Source organism: Notamacropus eugenii, chromosome 2, assembly GCF_028372415.1.
Source record: "Notamacropus eugenii isolate mMacEug1 chromosome 2, mMacEug1.pri_v2, whole genome shotgun sequence".
NCBI classification, from domain to species: Eukaryota; Metazoa; Chordata; class Mammalia; order Diprotodontia; family Macropodidae; genus Notamacropus; species Notamacropus eugenii.
The window spans coordinates 294,468,976-294,475,685 of record NC_092873.1 but is presented as its reverse complement, the minus strand read 5'-3'; the positions used below and the strand labels follow the sequence as shown (position 1 = coordinate 294,475,685).

General features: G+C 39.1%; 1 long non-coding RNA gene across 2 annotated transcripts in view; it reads right to left on the bottom strand.

The window, feature by feature from the left end:
- Positions 1-5,851: 5,851 nt before the first annotated feature.
- The window catches only part of LOC140527482 (uncharacterized), a 52,366-nt gene continuing 51,507 nt past the window's right edge, over positions 5,852-6,710 (bottom strand). For both annotated transcript variants that reach the window (XR_011974809.1, XR_011974810.1), the window contains one exon: positions 5,852-6,088. This is a non-coding gene — a long non-coding RNA (uncharacterized lncRNA). The remainder of the gene's footprint in view (positions 6,089-6,710) is intronic.

The window sequence follows — 6,710 nt, the reverse complement described above, 5'->3', positions numbered from 1 at the left end:
ATAATTAAGTACATGGGAGCTGGTGTATGTACATACATACATATGTGCACACACATTCTGTATATAATTGTACATGCATTTGTCTTCTTCATTAGACTATAAGCTCCATAAAAATGGACATCTTTTCATTTTTTTAACTTGTATATCTAATACCTAGCACATCATAACTGAATTATAAATGATTTAAGTAAAATATTTCATTAAGTATTAATAAAACCTTCTGTTATAATGCCCCATTATAGTGGAATCAAAGGGCCCTTGGGTTCCCAAAAGCTATGTCAAGGAAGCACAAGAATCATCTTAAAACATAATATAAATGTGAACTATTGTCCCTGCTGTTATTATTTTTATTACTAAAGTATCAAATACTTCAAGTATAGGCCAGTGATAGATTACATATCTACCATGTGAGGATCAGCTAGTTAGGTGGAGAACAGCCCATCATCAGAGGATATCCATTAAAGAGTCAATTATTCTGATCGTAGCCATTCATAGAACCATCTGCTAAGGCATGGAGAGGTTGCAGTTTGCATCAAGTGAAAGGGCTACCCATGTAGATAAACATACATGTGTTTCAATTATCTAAAAAAAATTCTTATTTCTAATTATTAACCATCATATGTAATATCATTATCAATCACATTATCATCCTATAAGAATAAGTTGTTTGACCCAGACCAGTCTCAATATAAATGAAGCCCATTTCCTTAGATGGTAATGGTTACCATTGGAGAATAAGAAAGAACTATGAAAGCTGCTGAGGCTGCAAGTGAAGAAATCTTGCTCTTAATGATTTTACTTTTTTTTAATAGGTGATTCATGTTGTAGAACACCATTTGTGTAGGCACACCACACTGATGCTGACAGGGCTAAGCCAACTTTAAGTACAGCAGAGGCTGAACAAAGATAAGGAGGATTGATGTCTTTGCCACAAGATCCAGGCCAGCCCCTTTTTTCCCCAGGTGCCTACAAGCTGCGTAATAAGCATTTTGCAAGAAGGGAGTTCAACTGGCCAAACTTAAGCTAATTGTTACTATCCCAGCCTGGAGTAGGACTAGTTCCCACCTGCAGCAACCAGGAAAAATGGCTTTTTATTTTTAAACCCAAAAGAACATTGTGCCCTTGGACTGTCAATATCTGAGATTAGATAGATAGATAGATAGATAGATAGATAGATAGATAGATAGATAGATAGATAGATAGATAGGTAGGTAGGTAGGTAGGTAGATAGATAGATAGATAGATAGATAGATAGATAGATAGATAGATAGATAGATAGATAGATAGATAGATAGATAGATGATAGATAGATAGATAGATAGATAGATAGATAGATAGATAGATAGACATTAGATATAATTCCAACCTGATGCTCCTCTTGAAGATAGGAGAACAAAGGAAAGATTGCCTAGCCATGATCATCCTTCTTCTTTCCACAAAGTCAAAAATCATTGTTTTCCTTGGAAATGTGGAAAAGGACGTTCCAGATCTATCTATATCCAAGCTATACAAACCAAGTTCCCATGGCTCACTTCAAACTCTTGGAGATGCATTAGAGAATTGCAAACAAAATACTTAATGAGGTTCCAGCAGGTTATTCCTGACTGGAGGGATTAAGGGCAGCTTCTTGCAAGAGGCAGAACTGGGGTTGGGCTTTAAAGAATAGACATAAATTCAGCATCCAGGGAGGAAAGCAGAGAGCGCCTTCCAAGCCTAAGGAATGATATGATCAAAGGGACTAAGACAGAAAAGTACAGGATGTACATGAAGTATGGCAAATGACTAGTAGGCGTGGTTGACTGGAGCATCAAATAGAAGGAAGGAAAGGGACTAATCAGAGAAAATGCTGGAAAGGTAGAGTAGTTCCAAAATGAGTAGGGCCTTGAATATCAAGCAAACATTCTATTTTATGCTATAGTATTTATGTTTCTGTCTTATTTCCCCTACTAAAGTATAAGATTTATGAGGTCAGAGACAATTTCTTATTTACCTTTGTGTTTCCTACCATGCCCAGTATATAGGACCTTGCACACGGTGGGTGTTCAGTAAATATTGATTGATTGAATGAATGAGTGAATTAATGAGAAAAATAATGGTTTTGTAGATTTGTGCCAGAGGAATGGCACCCCCTCAATGGCAGTCAGATCTTAATTTTCTTAATTTTTGCAGTATACAATGAAAGATTAGATAGATAGATAGACAGACAGACAGACAGACAGACAGACAGACAGAGATTAGATATAACTCAACTGTCAACATCTTTATGTTCGTCAACAACAGGATTATGACCCTGAAACTTTTTTTTAGCCTAAACCATCAGTCCTCAGCATGCTCCCAAGTCAACTTTCTTGAGTCAACAGATACACTGGGGGAGTTTCAAGTCCCAAACTCATTTCAACAGTAGCTAATTAATAACAACAACAATAATAATAATATCTAATTTTTATATAGCATTTTAACATTTGAAAAGCACTTTACACTCATTTGACCTTCACAAATAAACTGAAACAATGAAGTCATGAGGTGATGAGGCAGTCTAGTACAGTGGGTGGAGACATTGCTTTATTGTGAGAAAGACTTGGGTACAAGTCCTACCTTGGCTACATGTTCTTGGTGTCACTCTGGGGAAGTCATTTAATTTCTCAGTGATCCTGGGAACTCAGAGTTGAAGAATGATCTTCGTATCTCTCCTCCCTCCCCTCTGATTGGAGGGCTAGAGGGTGGAGCAAAATCTTCCTTTACAAAGGGCTCATAACTTTCCAGTTAACTCCATTTTCTATCAGCACATCTGCTTGGCTTCCACTCCACAACAGCGTCGGACTTATTGACCCTGACCAGAGCACCCCCTGGTGCCCTGTAACACCCCCTTTCAACATCCATTTGTGAGTTGTCTTTGCCAATTACATTGTAAACTCCTTAAGGTTAGAAACCGTCCCTTCCTCTTATTTATATCCCCAGTGTTTAGCACAATGTCTGACATGTAGTAGGTACTTAATAAATGTTTATTGGATCAAAAATCAAAGTATAGGGGATCTATATTCTTTCTAAGAAACTGTCTATAAAGATTTTTCCCAATTTTCTGCTTTCCTTCTGATCTTTGCTTCATTTGTTTTATTTGCACGAAAACTTTTTTTAATTTAATGTAACCAAAATAATGCATTTTACACCTAACTTTGCTCACTATCTCTTATTTATTCATAAATTGTTCATCTATCCATAAGTCTGATAAGTAATGTGTTCCATGTTCTCATTTTCTTTATATCTAGGTCATGTATCCATTTTGACCTTATCTTGGTAAATGGTGTAAGATATTGGATTCCTCACTGGGAGCTTCACATATTGATGTAATCTCAGGTTTGGCAAAAAAAATAAATGATAAATGATAGATAGAGAGATAGAGAGATAATCCCCATTTTACAGATGAAGAAACTGAAAGTCAGAGAAGTTAAAGGACTTTCCCAAAGTCATAGAGTTCATAAATTCTCTGAGGTTTGGTTGAGATAGCTAAACAAATTGTGGTACAAGATAACCAACTATGACTGTTCTGTAAGAAATAATGAATGTCCTGAATACAGAGTATCATGGGAGGATGTTTACAAAGTGATGCTGCAAAGCAAAATAAGCAGAGCTAAGAAAACAATGTATAAAATTGTATGCAATGCAAAAGGAAAGAGCAACAAACACAAAACAATAGAAAATTAATGTTGCAAGTTGCAAAGAACAAGCCTGACCCTGCGGAAGAGATATGAGAAGATTCCCCATACACATACATTCCCATAGAAGTGGAAGGTCCATGGATGTAGTTTGTTACATAGAATGTCAGATTGTTGTTGGGGGCTTTTTGGGGGGGTGTACTTAATGTTTTAGTCAATTCTGCTGAGTCTTCTCTCTGTTTCTTCTTTTTAAAAAAAAAGTCTATTATAACAGATGACTCTTTGATAGGGGGAAAGCAGAGCTTCAGGAGGTGGGGAGGGGGGAATCTAGGCAGGATTAAAAACAGAAGAGAGCAATAGAAATAAGTGATCTAAGGTAGGACTGGAATTCAGGCCTCTTTCTACTACAGCACATAACCTCTTGGAGCAGTGTCAACAGCAGATAATTGCCATAGATTATAAAAAATAAAATTTCAGTGATCCTTGATCTCATGGGGGTGTGTTCATACACATACATATATATGAATGTATGTATGTATGCATTGCAGCCCTCAATATCTTGGTAGATTCTTGCCAAAACAATTCAATCCTTCTGACCTTGAGACCCTGAATGAGCCTTCCCAAAGTTAACTCCAGTCCTCAGGCCATCACTAAGACCTTTATGGATGGTAGAACCTTCCAGAGCTTGTCCTCCACTGGTATAGCCTTCTAGAATACCAAATGTCCTGAACACCATGATGAGCCATGTGAAAAAGATTTACATAAATGACAACAATGAATTCTGAAGCCCCGAAGAACTCATTGTCTGTGACTCTGCTTCCCTGACAATTGATTTTCCATAACACCAATCTAATCACATCTCTCCTCAACCTGAACCCACTTATCTTCCCAGCTTCGTTGTGTATTGTTGTATATTATTTTCCTTCCCACGCTGGCCAAACTGACCTTCTCTCTGTTACACAAGGTACTCCATCTTTTGCCCAAACTAATCTGTGTAACTTCCCTGACTACTGCTTTACTGATGGCTTCCATAACCATGTTTGCTTAACTTGCATAATAAGCATTTCATAGGAGGGGAGCTTCTCTGTCCCTCTACACAGGGTGCTTGGAATGCACTCCCTTTTCACACTTTTACCTCTAAGAACTCACCTTTTCTTTGCAGATTCAGCTCAAATACCACTTCCTAGACAAAGCCTTACCTAATTCTCCCAACTGCTAACTGTCTTATCTCCCTAAGTACTTTACTTTGCCTCACTTTATAAAGATCTTAACCTGCTTCTCTGTATATCATCGCTAACTATGTATCATCAACTATGTCATCATAAACAGTTAAGTGGTTTGGTGAGTAGAGAATTGTGTGTATGTGTGTGTGTGTGTGTGTGTGTGTGTGTGTGTGTGTGTGTGTGTGTGCAGGAGTATGTTCATCCTTCGTTGCCGATGAAGACCATGCCATCAGAGAAGTAATGGCATGACTTGCACTTGACTTTGTTTTGAGTGAGAGAGGGCTGTGCAGGTCACCAGCCTCATTTCTCCTCCAGAGCCATCTGTATTCAGTGACCAGATATTCATCGTGATGACTGGAGATGACCCAGGATGAGGCAATTGGGGTTAAGTGACTTGCCCAAGGTCACACAGCTAGTGAGGGTCAAGTGTCTGAGGTGAGATTTGAACTTAGGTCCTCCTGACTCCTATACTGGTGCTCTATCCACTGCAGCACCTAGCTGCCCCTGAGTAGAGAACTAAGGTTTAGAGCAAGGAAGAATAGGGTTCAAATTCCCAAAACATAATAGGTGCATGACCCTGGGCAAATCTCTTAACCTTTTTCTACCTCAGTTTCCTCCTCTGTAAAAGTGAGGATAGTAGGATATGTTCCATAGTTTTTTGTAAGCTTCAAATGAGATAGCATATGTGAGGCACTTTGCAAACTTCAAAGCCCAATATTAATTCTAGTTATTATGACCTTATATTTATTTCAAATGTATTTTGTATATGCATATATGAAATATGTACACATATGTTTTAGGAGGCAGATAGGTGATGCCATAGTACATAGAGTTCTGGGCCTGGAGTCAGGAAAACCGGAGCTCAAATCCTACCTCAGACCGCCTACTAGCTGTGTGATCTTGGGCAAGTCACTTAACCTCTGTTTGCCTTAATCCACTAGAGAAGGAAATGGCAAGTCCCTCCAGTACCTCTGCCAAGGAAACTCCATAATGGGGTTACAAAGAATTGGACATGACTGAACAACACATATATGTTTTATTCTCCAACACAATGTAAAGTCCTTGAGAGGAAGGAGAGTTTTGCTTTATCTTTGCATCCCTGGCATCTGATGCAGTGTCTCAAACATAGTAGATCTTCTTGATTGGTTGATTGATTGCCTCAGTTCATGAAGCTGAATATATTTGGAGCAGAACTGTAACAAATTTTTCCATCTGAGAAAAAAAAACCTTCAGTCAAAGAGAGTGGGCAAAGATGGAGGGGAGGGTGTAGTCACAAGCATAGTCACTCTGGGAGAAGGAACAGTCTGGCTGGCTATCATGCCCCAAAAGATTTGGGGGAGGGGAGAAAATTGAGGTGGGCCTAGGAAAAGAACCCCCCAACAGTGAGACCCCTGGGGTAACAGTTGCCAAGGCTAACCAAGGACCAGAAGATGAGTGAAGTGGAGAACTCCCCCCCAGATAGAAAGTGTCTCCCTTTGGATTTGGGGCCCCTGAGGCAAAGCTTCATTCATTCTAGGTTAATCACGGCTCCCAGACCTATAAATGATGACTATTCCACAACACTGCCCCTCCCCCAAAAACACTAATGTCTCAAAAAGACATTTCATCTACTCAAGGTGAATTTTTCACAGCATTAGATGAAAATACCTGCCCTGTGCAACAAAGGTTGCCAAAAGGCCTAAGAAAAAGCCAGGTAGCTTCTTTTTTCAACAGAAAGTAAGACCGTAAGAGGAAAAGGAGTCACTATGTCACAGCCTGCTTATGGTGTCCTCCCTGGGCCCCAGGCAAACAGGGAAACCCTCAGTTTGCCACCTGGTACAAAAGCTACAAACAA